The following is a 16,809-nucleotide window of genomic DNA, read 5'->3' as shown; positions in this document are numbered from 1 at the left end:
GCACTTTATGATAGTCTTAGCTTATGACCTTATATCATTTTATTTCTCTATTAAAGCAAGACATTCCTCATGGAGACTGTGATTGTGCACAGTGCTGTAGTTAGCACCTCATGTCCTGATGGCTGTGTGGTGCACCGTGATAAAACAGGGAAGGGGGCGTTGAGTACTTGAGAAGTTTGCATGGGAATCCAAGAAATAAAAGGTGATATCTGATATGTGGTAGGATGGGAGATATGCAAATGAGATGTGAAAATGTCTAACTCATAATTACATGGTATGTGTTTTACCCATAAACCCATTTTAAATGGGAACAGCAGATGCCACAGTGAAGAGAGTGTCTTAAAATGTCATTATGGGCCACCCAGAAATGCTAGACCAAATCCCTGACTCCAGAGGTAGTAAAGACCTAGCAGGTCAGTCCAGTGACGGTACTCAGCATTTATATGTGAATTTGGCATTTCACAGAGGGGTGCTCAAATCTTGAGGAACAGACTGCTGACTCGGAGACTCCCCCTGCCCTGGGGAGAAGGGAGAGTGACTGATGAAAGATACTGTTTCTGAGTTTTATTTTTACATGAAAGTTGTCACAGGAGGTACAAGAGAATGCCTTTGGACTCAGGCAGCACTGGGTTGTTTTCTGCACCAGAGCAAATGCTGACCCTGATGGTGAATGCTCCCTGTAGCCTGACGCCGTGGGTATTGCTGCTCAGCGACTTAGGCAGGGGTAGTTTATGGCTCCTGGTAGGTTTTGGGGCACACTGCATGTTACACTGTTCAGTACTTTGCAGAGGGATAAATGGGGCTGTGAGGAGAGATGCAGCTCGAAGGTTATGTGAACTTTCAAGTCAGAATTGAAAAACACATTGTGTGTAGATATTTTCAGGGTCGGGGAACAGCTGGATTCTCAAGCTTACTGCACAGGGCTCTGAGTTCAGTAATTAAATTGCTGCTGAAAGCTTAGATATTGTAATGCTTACAATCCAAATGGTTCACTCTTAAATACTGAAATGATAATTGTGGGGTTTTTTGTGGTTTTTTTGTTTTGTTTTGTTTTTTTTTTCCCCAATTACTTCTGTGGGAAATACTGTAAATTTGGCATAATTGCCATAGAAGGTAATAACTTTAGTTATGACCCCTGGAACAACACATAACCTGTTGACTGAGAAGTGGGTGATACTTTGTGCTCAATCTCAAATCTTAAAACATCAGACAAACTTGTAAAATGTTTCCTACCACTCTCTGTGGGCCAAACATATTACAGCTGCACTCTGAGCTGCATGTACAATGTATCTGGAGGAACAGCAAGAGACGATCTTAGAACCGCCTGTGATGTTCCCAAAAAAAAAAAAGTTCTTAAGTTCTAAATAGCAAAAAAGAAAAAAAAAAAAACAACAAAAAAACCCCCAAACTTGAGTTACCAAAGCAGAGGAAATATTCTAAATACATAGATGTAAAAAAGGTTTCATTTTCTCCTCTCAGCGGTAGCTGTTCTGTGGTTTGTGTTGTTATGACTGTTTACAAGCATTGTTTACACAAAAATCACATTATTCTCCCACGGCTGACGTAGCTGGTGATGTAAATGTGCCTGCTCAGGGCCTGTTCCTCCGGGAGGCAGAGCAGGCTGGGCTCTCTGAGCACCTCGTGCTGGTCGGGAGCCCCCAATGCCAGGATTTTGGGATCAGCTGCCTTCATGTTGAGCTCTCTGAGCTCCTTCACGGGAAACGAGAGTTGGTACTCAAGGAGAAAGGACTTGGTTTGAGAGCTGCGGTGCAGGGTAAATCTCCCCTTTCCTTTAGCAAAGCATTGCATGCTCTCTGTTCTGAAGAGGTACATTTCTGTGAGTCGTAGTCAGGAGGCTGGCTGGCAGGATACAGGAACGAATTTAACCCAGTATCTGCATTTGACAGCAATATTAATATTTTCCCAGGCAGTGCTTACAATGTATGTCTGTTTGTTTGGGGTTTTTTAAGTGACATTAAACTACCTTCAAGATAGCTCTTTTCCCAAATGCACTGCAGAGAGGAGGGATGCTCTGACAGGAGCTGGCGGCAGTGGGACAGGCTGACTGCGTGCTCCCCACCAGCAATGAGGGCTGCTCTGAATTAAGACATCAGAGAAGGACTTTGTGCAGGAAAATAATGAAAACGCTGACATTGAGACCATATGAAGAAAGGGAAAACTTATTTCCTTAAGAGGCACAATCATGCTTTGTTGAAGGAGCATTGTAAGGAAACAAATAGGATTTTTTAAAAACTGCTTCTCACAGAAACAATAGAAAAGGAATTTCTCATAGGAATGGAACGGTAACTGAATTATTTTTGTGATATAAAAGGATTCCAGTGTTGTGCTTGCAGCCTGTGAGGAAGAGGGAAAGAAAGTGAAACTAACTGTGAACGGCTGAAAGAGCTTCGCTGTATAGGCTGAGAGCAATGAGTTATTAAAAAAATAACTAAATCAGTTAACAGTGCATTAGATAACTCTATAAGTATTTACTTTAACAAGGGAAATATTTGTTCTTATGTGTGCGAATGCAGCCTTTATTTTCATCAGTTTTAGTCTGCCTTGCTTCTAATGGCAATGTGTTTTCAGCAGAGGAGACAGCCCACCAAGACCCCTGGTTGTTACATGCATAGCTGAAGATTTTTAGCAGATCTAGGGGTAAAGGCATTGTAGCAGAATGCATCCTGTAGCTCTGCATTTAATTTCTATCTTTTAATTATTTTATGTTTCTGAGCAAATGTTCTGTATCCAGTCTTCTGCCAAGCATGGTTAGCATTAAACCCAGACCATGCACTATGCCTCCGGACTAGGGGATGCGGATTTGCTACTTAAATGTTTGGGTTTTTTTCTCTCTGTCAGCTGCTTTGTTCTGACTCTCTATTGTGGAGCTATTGTTCCAATGATCTGAATAATCTTCTTCCTTCAAGCAGCTCTTAAGTATCCATGTTTTCAAGAGGAAATGTGAAATTCATTCCATCCCATAGGCCAGTAGTAGAACAGAGTGTGGGGAATGGGAGGTGATCTGGGACAGTGCATTGGGGAAGACAACAAGATAAATAGCATAGTACTCATGCAAGAGGGAGAGGAAAAGTCCTGATCCAGGGTTGAGTTTGGCCCACGTGTTGTCTTCTTAGAGACAGTGGGGTCTGGGCAGAGAGTGTGCCCAGCAGCACGTGCCACACAGGCTCTGTCCCCAGCAGGTCCTTCTGTGCCACAGGTAGCCACAAGGAGCAGGAGTCACCAGCAGCTTCCCACAGCTGTGGCCGTGCCCTCAGTAAAACTTTGGTGACTGTCACAGTTTACCATGGCATAGGTATAGATCAGATGGCCCTGGGTTTTGATTTGTGTGGTTGTGACTCATTTGACTGAAGGAGATGTAATTTTGAGATGAAATGGCAGAAGTGGAGGTATGTGAGAGCCAACATATAAAATGGTATAAATTGGATCCCACCTGGGACTCTTGCATTGTCTCAGTGCCCAGGGATGACTTAGGTCGTAACTCCCTTAGCAAAGTGGGAAGAGAGGTGTGTGATTCTCACTTTGGAGGCAAACACTTTCCTCAGCATCCATGTGCCAGCTGCATCGACTCAGAACACTGTAAGGAGCTCCATTAAGTTCTATTGGGTCCATAATCTGCACATTAAGAAAAATTTACATGATAGATGGAGCTGTTAAAGTCTAATTGGGTAATCAAAAATTAGTTAATGTGCCAAAATATGTATTTAGCTGATAAACTCTAATGGTTCCAAAGGGTTCTAGTATTAATAGAAGGCATGCTTGCACACTAAGGAGTTGAGAGTAAGATATTGCTCTTGTAACACGCATTTCAAATAAAGATCCCAAAGCACTTGACAGATATTAAATCACTTATTGATTTGATTTTTCCAAAATATGTCCATCCAAGGCTCTGGGGGAATATATGTTAACAATAATGTCAAATTTGCACATAAGTAATAAATTATAATTTCCCCCACTTCCCAAGTCTATCAAGTGCAATAATCACTCCTGCCCTTAAACCCAGTTAAAACCTCTCTAGGCTGGGTCTTCCTTAATTGAACCATATTTGGTCCCTGTGATATACTGTATCCACCTGAGTGACAAATAAGTTGAATCCCAGTGAAATGAATGGGTTTGAAAAGGGTTAGAGGTAAAGTGTCAGTCAGTAGAAGAACGTGTCATTGCTAGTTACTTCTCCTTTACTCTGCAGAGTAACCAGCACAGCATTTGTGTATTCACAGAGCCAGAAGGATGTTTCAGCATTCTGCAAATAGCTTCCTTACCTATTCGTTCAAATTTCATTCTATTTTACGTGGAGGACATGAATAAGAATTTTAAAATAACTCTTCTGCTTAATCTTTCCAAAGTGTCCTAATGTATTATTAATAGCATGCCACTCCCACATTATAATGGCATGTGGTTCTGTGTTTGTACAGCATCTAGTGTAATAAGAACCTCATCCAAGAGACTTTTGTAGGCTCTTCTACAGTTCAAACAGATAATGACAGCTTTATTTTAATATGGAAAAAGGTTATCCTTGTTTTATGAAGGAAATGGAGGCAGAAAGATAACACCTGTCATAGAAGTAGAGCTAGATAGACTGCAGACTCAGATGTTTCTTTGCTGCTCTGGCTACTAGACCACAGCACAGAGGCATTCCTAAAACTTGCACCTGTTAAACACAATTTATGGTTTGGTTGATACATAATGTGCCTTTATTTCTATGTGGGATTTATAACAGTAACTATCTTGAGTGTATCAGACCTATTGTGCTCTAAAAAAGCCTCCAGACACTTAAAAGTGCCAGACAGCCAAAGTCCCTTCTGCTCAGCTAGGCACACCTTTGAGGAGGGAAAAAGAACATGTCCGAGAAAATTCAGGCTTAGGGTAAACTAATCCCATCTCCATACCATGTAAATATTTAAAGAGAAAATACAGCAACCACATTGTTGAATTTCCTACTTTGGATGACTGTCACATTTTTAATGATAGTTGAATAGTTTTGTATTTTATTTATGTGGTATCATTTGTTTGCTGGGGAATATGTATTGAACAGTTTCCTTGCCTCTGAATTTGAAATTGTATTTTTCCCAATATCATTAGTTGAAGGATGTTACCACATAAATAAATAAATAAGCCAAGTGTTGTGATTGTTTGCTGTCTAATATACATAGATCCAAAAGTATGCTGAAATGCTGTCTGAAACAGATGAGTCAATGCTGCATTTTCTGACATCTGCCTAGGAAGACAGAGAAAAAGTAATCCTCACAGTGAGGGAAAAACCAGAAGCAGTCACTTGGCTTTTTGGGGAAGCTCTGGCCTGAGAAAGGAGCTAAAAGAAAAAAAAAAAAGAGAGAAAAAAAAGGAAAAAAAAAGGAAAAAAAAAAAAGGTGGGGAATAATGAATTCATCAAGCTGAAAATGCACAGGCCAATGGAGCGCTTAGATTTCAATAGAAGGCAAATGGAAAGAGAGCCCCCATTACTGTTGAGATGCAGCGACACGGCTGCACTAATCGCTTGGTCATGCTTGGGAGACACTAAGTCATCATGGGCCATGACATGGGGAGAACAGGCACCAGGGTTTGTTGTAAGAAAAAATTGTTTATTTAACATCCACAACCAGCATCATCCTTCTCCTTTACCTTGCGTCCCCCTGCCCAGATCCATCCCTCTCTGCCGGGGAAGTGCGTGCCTGGCAGCACAGCTGGGCTGCTGTGGAGCAGGCCCGGGCAGCAGAGAATAAGAAGGGAATGTTTTTGGTAGGGTTCTGACCACAGAACTTTCCTGCAGTGGGAATTAATGTCTCATCTAATTTGTCACCCCTTTAAACAGAATTTATAGTACTTACTAGCTTCAGAATTCATGGAAGTGCTCAGATTACTTTTATGTGAGATATGCCCCCTATCTTAAAAAAAATAAAATTAAAAATCTCCTTAGCTGTTATATTTGGATAGCTAGCCATTTCTGTTTGAGCAAAAGGGAAGATGCTGAACCAAGTGATGTTGGGCTGTGAAAATAATTGTATCTGGGAACTCGTTATGCTAATATTGAGGAGAGTCTCCTCAGAGGCCGATCATTCAAGGCAGGTAAGCTTTGGCTTAAAAGGAGTGCAGTGTTGGTGCAGGAATTTGCAAGTGCTGTGCTCTATTCTTGGCTCTTGCCACAGACTTCCTATGTGCTGAGGAACAAATCTTTTTAGCTCATGCTTATTTATTTTTTTTGGTTTTTTTTGTTTTTTTGTTTTTTGTTCAGTTTGGTTTGTTTTTGTTTTTTTTTGTTAGAATTTCCTTGCATTTTAAATCTGTGGGAAGTTAAATGGAGTGGACCTTTAGATTCACTTCCTCTCCCCCCTCTGCCCCAGTAATAGACGAAGTGGAGAGGATATAGAAACATGTTTAAAAGATCAAATCAATGCACTTATTTTGTAAGCAGAAACTAAAGGGAACAAGGTGTTGGTTTCTTTAAAAAATACAGAACTGCTTTTTCTTTTCCCCCAGCCTCCCTCTGAGATAAATCAAAATCAGTCTTTGAGAGATTAATTGGGGAGTCCATATCTCACAAAAATGTAAGCAGTGACTGCAAAAAAAAGGACACAGTGTTGACTAATAAAATTGTCTAGCTATACAAACCTTTAAAAGGAAGAAATTGCCCATCCACATATTTTTTCTGCCACATACCTTAATTAGCTCCACAAAAACCACTGCCCACTTCCACTTTCTCATTAATTAGTCCTATGCTACTGTGTTCTTAGTTCCTTGTGTAACAACACAGGACATTACCTTAATTCTGACCAGAGGAGAAAAGCAGACACTTTATGAGAGCAGTGCTCTCCTAGTAAGGTTCCTGAATTAATTTACAGATTTGCATTATATCTGTAAAAGAGAGAATTTAATGTCCTGAACACACACACACATATATTTTCACACAACATTAGTAAATACAGTGTACTGAACTGTGATCTGCTCTAGGGTGTTCCTCTATGATAAAACTAATATTAGGGAAAGAAAGAGACTAGGACACCAGAAGTTAATTAAAAATAAAAATTAAAAAATCTCATGTTTTTAAGGCAGAAATAAAGAACTGAGAATTCTTTGTTTTCTTCCTCTTTCTGTGGTCCTAAAGGAGATATAATAATGAAGACAGAAGCACTAAATTGAGCTCAGCCTACTCTTTAAGAAAACCCCCCAAAATTCCTTGAGTTAAAAATGAATCTGGGTAGCTATAGCAGATTCATCTGCAAAATTACCATTGCTCCTCCAGTCCTTATTCAGATAAGTTCTATTTTCAATAAGGCATATGTGTGAGCTTGTTAACTGAACCTATAATTAATGGCCTTCTAAGATCTAGAGGCCCAAATGGCTTAAAATTGCAGTATCTTGAGGGTGCTGACCTGTGAAAGCAGTGTCTGGTTACCTTTCTGAGGGGCCAGGTAACAAATGTAGTTTGGCTATTTTCTACTCAGGCGAAAACTGTCTAATCTGGTGTCAAAAATTCTGTTATTAGTGGCTTTAGTTTTATTCTTTGCAAACCATCGAGTTGTGGGGATTGAGCTGAAACTGATGGACTCACCTACTGCCTAGAGTTTTCCAACACCAGGAGACCACAGACCACCTTGTGAGGCAATCTGCAATCAGAGCAGTTTGGAGGGGCTGGAAATGTAGGGATTTATGGCACAGCATCAAAGTGCAGGTAGGTAACCCTGGCAGTACCCACCCTCCAGAAAAATGTGATCCTGCACAGTCCTGAGTTTCCACAACTTTAACATTAAGATATCGGTTATTCAACATCTCTCTAGTGAATTAAAGTTCAGCCTGAGGATTTATCTGTTGTTTCATCTTGATGAGACAGAAATGATTGAGTTTAGGCCAGGCATAGCTAATTTATCTTAATACAGATGAAGCCTGTATACCCATCTTCAAGCAAAGATCATGTTTCTCATCGTGATATCTGAGAGTCTTTGACTCTCTATCATGAGAACTTGCAGTTCCTCACTTAAAAAAGAATAATTAGAGAATTCAGTATGCCAATTTTATCTGATAAAAAAAAACCATATAAGCTCTTCACCCATAGTTTGTTGAGCTTATTTTATGTAAGACCAAAGTTGGGTAAAGAGATAGGTCATTCAAAGAAGACTGTGTGGCATAGTATGAAGGTTGTTTTTCAGGTTTATAAAGTGATCTGATTTCATTTTGAGTTCCCAATTGATGTTTGTTTTTATTTAAAATGTCTGTAAGGGTAACTGTTCGGAATGTACTATCCAAGATAATAGCATTAACTGGCATGGCTGCAAAATCAATAATAGTAACAAAAATATACCTCTACTGATTAAGAGTGACATAAAATAAATTTGTTAACTGAAATGGATGTAGTCAACAGTTTAAACACGTGTCTTAAATAGTGTAATGCAATTCATAGTTCTTATTTTAACTTTTAGTTAATTTTTTAAGAGAACCTTTGAAAATATATATTGCATTTCTCTCCTTATAAAAAGACAAGCCAAACTGAGGTAGAAAAGCATTTAATTTCCTCTAATAGAGCTCCCACCTGCAAAAATAAACTTGATAACAAAACTGTGGTGTACTTCACCTAGAGAAAGTAATTGAAATTGGTAATTCATAAACTATAGACTAGCTTTGAAGGACAGGTCTTTGTCATCAGGCTTCATGAGAAACAGCAGAGCAGAAATAAAAATAGATCATTGACCAAAAATATCCTTTTCCAGCTGGGTCATTTAAAGAACTGTCCTTTTTTTTAGGCATAAATACAGCTGATTCCAAAACTACCCCAAAAAGGGGTCTAACTCTAGAGGTTAAATACTCTGGAGGGTTTTGCTGCTGTTTGCTTGCTTTGGATTTTTTTTTTTTTAATTTTTTTTTTTAGAGCAGGAGTAGTTATGGGGAAAAAGAAGTGTGATTTCCAAAAATGTAAAGCCTGGAATAGGATCTTTGAGTCAGGTATACAAGAATACATCCACCAAGCTGTGGGCATGTCACATCCAAACCCAGCAGATGTAGCTTCTGGAAGTCTTCTCTGCCCTGACTCATGAGTTTTGGATTTGGCACATGAATCCAGATGTGTGGGCCACATACGCATTAACTTACTAAAGCTAATTATTAGTGACTGTCAGATAAGAAGGAACTGAATGAGAGCACCTTGGGCACTCAGCATCATCATAAATACATAGATCAAGCTGATTTTCACCTCATTTGAGGGGAAAATTAAGAGACTTTGCCATTCATTTCGAGCTGCTTGGAGATACTGCAGTTGAGATGGGATTCTTATATATATCGGGGGGGTTATTTCTATACATACAGTTGAAAATCATGGAAATGCTCTGTTTTTGTAGATTTATTTTCTATTTTCCATTTAGCTGTGAGGATAGGACAGGTAAGAAATACAATGACCCCATGTGGGTAGAGAGGGCACTGAGGAAGTGATTCTCACTGTGCAAGGACAGGAGGTCAGCTGGAATTTAGCTACGAGGATGCTGCGCAGGTACACATCGCACAATGTCCTTGTGTCTCAGCATGCCAGAAAAAGGCTGAGGAGCAGAGGAATGGGTAGCCACCCCTTGAATGTGGGTGGCCAAAAGCAGGGGCTGCAGGAGAGGCTCCCCATGGATGTGCATGTGGCAAGTACTGATGTGCATCTCTGAACAGGCACCTGCTCTTGCCACAGCCCCTTGGAGCTTTGCACCATCCCAGGGAAGCCCAACAAGAGCTAACTAAAGTTGTGCACTGCAGCACAAACACTCTGACATTCAGGGAAGTCTTCAACTTCTGTGAACAGCTTTTGCTCCAGTGGGGGCTATTTGTTCATGCCAGCTACTTGTTCTGGCTCCCAAATTAAATGAAAGTTTGGCAAAACTTTGCTTGTGTCCCCTTCATGCAGTGGCATTTCACAGGAAAGACACATCTAGGAGACTACTACAGATGCTTCAGATGTGTTTAAAACATTTATAAATTCTGTCTCTAAAAATTATTTTAACACATAGGCGCAGGATTGGAGCACAGATATAAAACTAAGTATTGACAAGAGACAAAAAATTATGAAGATTCTAGTTCAGGACTATCAGAGATAATGATACCTAAACACCTTAACCTCAAACTCATTAGTCTCACATATCTCAATCAATATGGATTCTCTCAGAAATCAATTTTCAGCAGCAAATATGATTGTTAAATAATTCACAAGTTACAGGCCTTCAGGCAAGAAGAGGTTAGAGAAGCAGAAGGAAGTGGTGATCTTGACCTGAGATGTGATTTCAATTAAATGAGGAGAGCATCTGTAAAACACAGTTTTATGTTCAAGGTGTCAAACTGTTTAGAGAAAAGAGGATTACAGATGTAAATTGGAGTCTAAAGTATTTAAAACACATTCTTATTTTTCATACATCAGCAGAAAGAATTGATCAGCAAGGAATGTGCCATTTTTAGACATCCCAGCCAGTACTACTGGCATAATTTCTTTGTTTATTTGCTTTTGCTTTTCATCAGTCTTTATTTCACAGCTAATTTATTATGCAGTCTCAATGAAAGACAGAAGTGGTAGAAAACTTCTGGAGATTCTCTCAGATCTTTTCTGAACATTCTGAATATTTCTGAACAAAGGCATAGGAGTTTGTGCTTATTATAAATTTTACTTTCTCATGTCTGCTTGGTTCCATATATATGTTTTCATATTTACTATTAGATGAATGACAATTCTTAACAGAAACATTATTTTAGGGATGGGAAGTTCAGCTTAGTGGGATGGTACTACCACTTCAGCACTTTTCTCAGGGCCTTATCATGACTACTGCAGCCCATGGAAAGATTTGTATTGATCTGCTGAATCTTGGATCTGACTCTAATTATGCTTGTGTAAATTTGGAGTTACATCACTGAAGTTAATGGTATAATAACTATATTAGATTAATTCAAATATTCATATTCAGGCGCTGAATTAGTCTGATTTGTAGTTTAGTTGTGATGTCCATAGAAACAAGTTGTAGTTTTAACACAATTTAGAAATCATAATTTAATTAAAAATATTTACTAACCTAATTATTTCTATACCAGACATCTCTTTGAAGTAATTATAATGATACATTTTAATCTGATGTTATCTGTATTCTGCCAGGGATTTTTCAATGGGCATAATTTGGATAAATATCAAGCACTCCAAATGCATTTGAATTCAGCCCAGGTCAATAATGGTATTACTGTCTGAAGGCCCTCGATGGGTTTAGTCAGATGAGCTGGTGAGCTTATTCCAGTTTTGACAGCACTTAGATGCTCTGATGTCAGATACCAGCATCACAATTCAAGTAGGTGGAAGAATTGCTGTGAAAAGGTACCTTTAGGGAGGCACACCTGAGGCTTTTGTACAAAAAAACTAAGTTAATTCCTAGCCTTTCAAGTGAGCTGAGCTAAGGTTTGGGCTTACCATACATGAGACAAAGCTTGAGTCCCACACATGTTTTTAATTTCCTTTCAAAGCACCCCACTCTTCATGGTTGGCTGTCAGCCTTTCACCTGCACAAAGTTTCAGTTACATCAAAACTAAAGAGAAGGAGAAGGAAAAAAAAATTGAAGAAATCCCAACAATGAACCTTTACCTCCAGATCTTAGAAATGTTGCATAAGTTCACCATTTCTAAGATCATTCAAAACATGAAAAAAACCCTGCTTTTTAAATTCTTCCACTGTCTGTTAATTTTTTTCAATCCTTTTCTCTGATAGCAGATGCATGGAAGAGTGAAGGGCTCTGGTTTTCTCTGCTGTGGATAATGAGTGAATTGTGGGAAGAAGTGAAAGGCAGCACCTGGCTGCTCCTGAGAGGAGGGACAACACTAAGCAAGATCATGGAGATAGTTTTGTTATGTAGTGATGGGAGTGAAGGCTCGAGCCCCTTTTCTGAGTCAGATTACAGTGAAAACAGTAAATTTGTACTCATGAGTAGGGTCACGGTCTGAGCTCATGTCCAGGAAAGTAAAAGGGGGATCAAGAATGGGGTTGATGTTTACTGCTATGGAATTACAGCCAACCACCTAAAAGGGATTTCAGCCAAAAATGGGCTAAGTGAAGTGGAAAAAGGTGTAACATATCCTTATGTTACTCTTCATTTCCGTGTTGTTGTTTTGTGTTGAATGAACTTTGTTTTTAAAAATATATTTTGAAATGTGATTAGTGGTGAATGTCAGTGAAATTTATTGTACTGTTAAAATCCTATTGGGTCTTTGTTTATGAAATGTATTTTCCTGCATTTGAGGTTTAGGGAGGCTTGATAATGAGGCTGTGAAGATTCATGGCCCCTTTTCTGCAGCTTAATTTAGGCTCTATATCAAATATGTAAAAGAACATTATATCTTCCTGCAGCCTGTGTGTGTGATACATTTTGTATTATTTCCCTGCCAATGTTATTTCTTTTACAAATGCAGAGATGGAAAATGGTGACAAACTGGCAAGCTTTGCTTTCTGTTATTTTCTGAGCTAGGAAGAGTAAATCTGAAAGCTGCTGTGGCTATAAGTTTTATTAAGTGAGACATGTGCCCATGGTCACATGCTCGCTGAAGATTGCATTATTCTCGATTTAAAGAGTTAGTGGGCAGGCAGCAGTGCAGTTTGTGCAGGGGGCTGGTTCCAGAGGCCCACCATCTCTGCCAGCTGAGACCTTCCCCCTTGCAGGGTAGGACACCTGAAGATAAACGTCCCCGTTGGAAAGCGGCATGGTGCCCCCAGCCATATGGCAGTGACCTGGCAGAGAGCTTTATTTAGCTGTAGAGGTGTAGCTGAGGGATACTCTCGTCCTTGACTGTAATGAGCTTGGGAGGACAGTGATTACAGTGGAAAGGTGTGACTTAGGTTTCCACAGTGGTCCGATCTCCTCCTCGTTCTGCTGACTTTCCGTGCTGCCATCTGTCAGTGCAGAGAGGCCCGGGCACGGCAGGATTGGTCCCCAGGTGATTTTGGTCTGTTGCTCCAACGTAGCACATCTCTTCCAGGGAGGTGTTGCTGTACCTGATTTAGGGAAACACCATGTATTGATCTGTTCCATAATTTAGGAGGATCTTTAATGGATGTTTTCCTTATACAGTGGATTATTTCCCTCTCAATGCTCAAATCCTGCCCAAGATCCAGGTCCACCAAGGGGGATACATAAGTGTCTCTGGACACAATGGCTACCAATTCTTCAAATATCCTTTTTACTAACTTGGCCAAATGACTGTCTGGCCACAAGAAGGAGAAAAATTTCTGAGGGGTGGATATATAGGGAGAGTACAGCAAGATGTTTCCATTTGTTACAGGAGTATCCTTAAGCACGAGAGAAGGGCATTGTTTCTTGCACATGTAATTCAGTGTAATTGAAATTAGAACCCTGCCCCAGAAGTCTGTAAAGAAACTGATAAAGATCAATTTTGTTACCAAAAACTGAAATACCACAAATTGACCTGCTCTTGCTTACACAATAGAAACTCTGAGTAATCCCACTGAAGGCTGAGGAGTGACGTATGTAAAATTCTTGTTCTGTGATCAAGCCCCAAAGCCTTTGCAGGTGAAAGCTTTCATTTGCTGGCATCTTTTGGATTGATAGGAGCAGTTGGGGAATGAATCCATCAACACCATCTCTGAGATCTCCAGAAGCCACACGTCCCTGTTTTGAATTGTTCTGAGCTGTGTCTTTGAATCCTACTGCTGCTATGTTTGAGATGTTGTTCAGCCAGAAAAAACCCAAATCTTTAGGGCCAAGTTTTCCTTTCAGCTGTGTCCTGGGATGTCAAGAGAACAAAGCTTTGTTAATTGTTCCTCATTCAGGATGCATAGCATGGCATTATAATACTCAAACAATATTCATTAGGCAAAACAATTGCAATAATTATCTTATAAAAAGTCAGGCAGGGTAATTTCTTTTAAAATGAGGATAATCTCCAGAGGAGATTCTGCTCTAGTTTTGTTTTTGTTTGTTTATTTTTGACTGAATGGTTTTAAATAGAAATTACTTAGGTGTCAATGACCTCTGGGTTCAATTGAATTAAGACATTTAAATTAAGTTTAAGCAATATTGGTATTTTCTGGGAGGTGGAAAATGGTGTATAGGAAACATGCTGCAAATTTTGTAATGAAGCAGTGGCCAAAAATCAGATGGTAGAGTGGTTTTAAGCGTTTCAGTAAGGCCCTTGAAATTTGGAAAATGAGATCTTAACCATCCTCAGGATTTTGATGCTTTGTGACATGACTGGGTATTTTTGTTCATCTGTGGAGACTCATACAGGACAGGAAAAACAGCAGTAACATTGCTCCTCCTTAATTTCTTTTGCTTCTCACTTCTAATGTTATTCCCAAGTTCTAGCAAAGTCCTGTACCTGGGTATTATTATACATGATCAGCACAGAAGATGGACATGCCAGTAGCTAAGTATTTAAAGAATCAAATGGTCATTTTTATGGAATACCGTGATAATTATCCTCCAAAAATCAGGAGCATTTCTAGCAAGCCAAAGTTCTCTTCTTTGGATTCAGTACAGTATTTCCAGAAGACACCAATAGTACTGTGAGATTAATTCAATACTCAGATGCAGCTCCAATTGATCTTTCTGATGTCATTGCCTTAAATTATTATAGGATACAACTAAAAAATAGATTTAGAATATATATGAACAAGAGCATGATCCAAGAGTATTTCTCCTCATTCTAATAATAACTTGGACCAAATCTTGGCTTTGAGAAATCTGACTTTATTTCAGTTTTCAAAAGATGGAATTTTAGTTTTTAATTTTAGTAAAGGGGGTGGGTTGTAGCAAGAAGATTGATCACTGACAGAGAAGGCTAGGAGCTGATCTGATCATATTGTATTCAAATTCATGAATAATTTTCACTTGTACGAATTGCCCATTGGAGTCCGTAGCACTTCTTATGTGAGACAGGATCACTCATGCAAATAAAGGTTTACAGGGTGAGGATCTAGATTGTGTTATTACAGGGTCATTTCCTGATACAGTCTTGCTTTTTTTACTTCTTACTCACTAATTTTGTGGGTTCTATTCTTCTGGCAGAAGAGGTTGTTGCATCATTAGTAATGGAGCTTATTATTCTTTTTAATATTTGAATTATATCTGAAAAAGCTTGAAGGTGTATCCATTTCTTTAGGAGCATTAATATTAAAAGATGCTACAGCCTTTGAGTTATACTATGTATAATTTTAAAATAATTTTGTCATTTTTCCCCTCTGGCAACTGAAGCCTTTAACCTTACAGGAATCTAATTTACAGTGACACCACAGTCTTTTCAAAGGCAATATTATTATGTGACTGATACTGAAATGGTACAGTCAAAAATAAGCAGAAATGATTAAAGTAAGGCAGACCTGACTTGGAGACCAAGGGCCATGTTCTGCTTGCGTTACTTGAACAAGAAGTCCCCTTGCATCTCATTCAGGTGTGCAGCAGTAGCTTAAACCCTGGAAAAAACTCCCATGAAGTCACCATTGTGACCAAGGCTGGAATCTGAGACAGAATTATGCATGTGTATGTAGAGGGAGGAAGAGATTGTGCAGAATATTCATTTAATTTGAATATGTATAGGAAGTGAATGAAAGTGTTGGGCCAAATCCTGCTCTCATTCACATTAATGCAGCCCCACAACGTCTGCTGAGGGTAGAATTTGATCTGACATTAGCACAAACTAACTTTTTCATTTGCCAGATTCTTATTTGCTCACAGCATGTGGCCAGCCAGAAATATAAATAAATCAAATCTGTTTCTAGGAAAATTCCAGCAACCCTTTGAAACTTTCCTTCTTTGCATTACAAGAAAAGAAGGGGTAGAAAAAAGGGGAGAGGATGGAGGGTTACATAAATGAGAGCAGGTGCGGTCGTGCAGAAGTAACTATTCAGCATATGTAAGTGCAGTTGGAAAATCATTGTCTTGCAGAGAATACTTGAAATTGGTCCCTAATGGCCTTGGTTTTTGTCATATGGTCTTGATTATCAGGCTAAAATTGCATTGCCGATGCCTTTAGTGTGAACGAGATGGATGAATAATTATTACGTGCGCTGAATACCTCTCTGGGAGGAGGAACCAGGACATCCCTTGGTCACCACAGCTACCATTTCACCTTGCTGTCAAGAAAACTGCAAGTGGCCAATTCATCACCTTCGTACTGTTCTTAAAATATATGTTTATAGCAATAACTGCTCATACCTGCACTGAGAATGGGCAATGCAAAACCTCAGTGTTGTGAGGAATAGCTGCGAGACTGGTTATTTTTGGGACTCAGGGTGTGCAAGCTCTAAGTGCCTTGTCCCGTTTGTAAAGACCTTGCTTTATCTTTGTGTTCGTGCATATCTTTGGGACTATTTTGAGGAGCAAAATGAATTTCTAGTAAATAAAACAAGCACGTACAAGACACCCCAAATTAGTTTTGGCATCTGTTCGGAAATTAGTTGACATCTTTTTCCTTTTTAGCAGTTAAAAAAGGGGCTCTCTTCCTGCCTTACTGCCTACCTTTGTCTCCATTACTAGTTACTAACACAGTAACAGAAGTGGTCATAATGAGGTTAACAGGAATCTTTTTGCTAGCACTGAGTCTCTGTGGTACTGAAATGCTCACTGCACTCCCCACTGGCCTCTCCACAGAAAGGGAGATGTGATGATGGTAAGTCAGAATAACTGAGATCCATGAGCAGGGTCACACTCCTTGGTCATCACCTGGATATTTACATTAACTCATGGTTGGGTGTGATTGCTGCTCACTCTCTGGGCAATCCTTTGCAATTCTGGCAATTAGCTGTGGGGTCCACTGGTTCCTAAATGATGCAGGTTGAGCTACAAATA

The 16,809-nt window shown here is 39.4% G+C and overlaps 1 protein-coding gene across 43 annotated transcripts in view; it reads left to right on the top strand.

Annotated features, from left to right (window-relative positions):
* The window catches only part of ESRRG (estrogen related receptor gamma), a 392,986-nt gene that overhangs the window by 77,263 nt on the left and 298,914 nt on the right, over positions 1 to 16,809 (top strand). The window lies entirely within an intron of this gene.

This window comes from Cyanistes caeruleus, chromosome 2 (assembly GCF_971803275.1).
Source record: "Cyanistes caeruleus chromosome 2, bCyaCae1.hap1.1, whole genome shotgun sequence".
Lineage (NCBI taxonomy): Eukaryota > Metazoa > Chordata > Aves > Passeriformes > Paridae > Cyanistes > Cyanistes caeruleus.
This window is presented reverse-complemented; position numbering and strand designations above follow the sequence as displayed.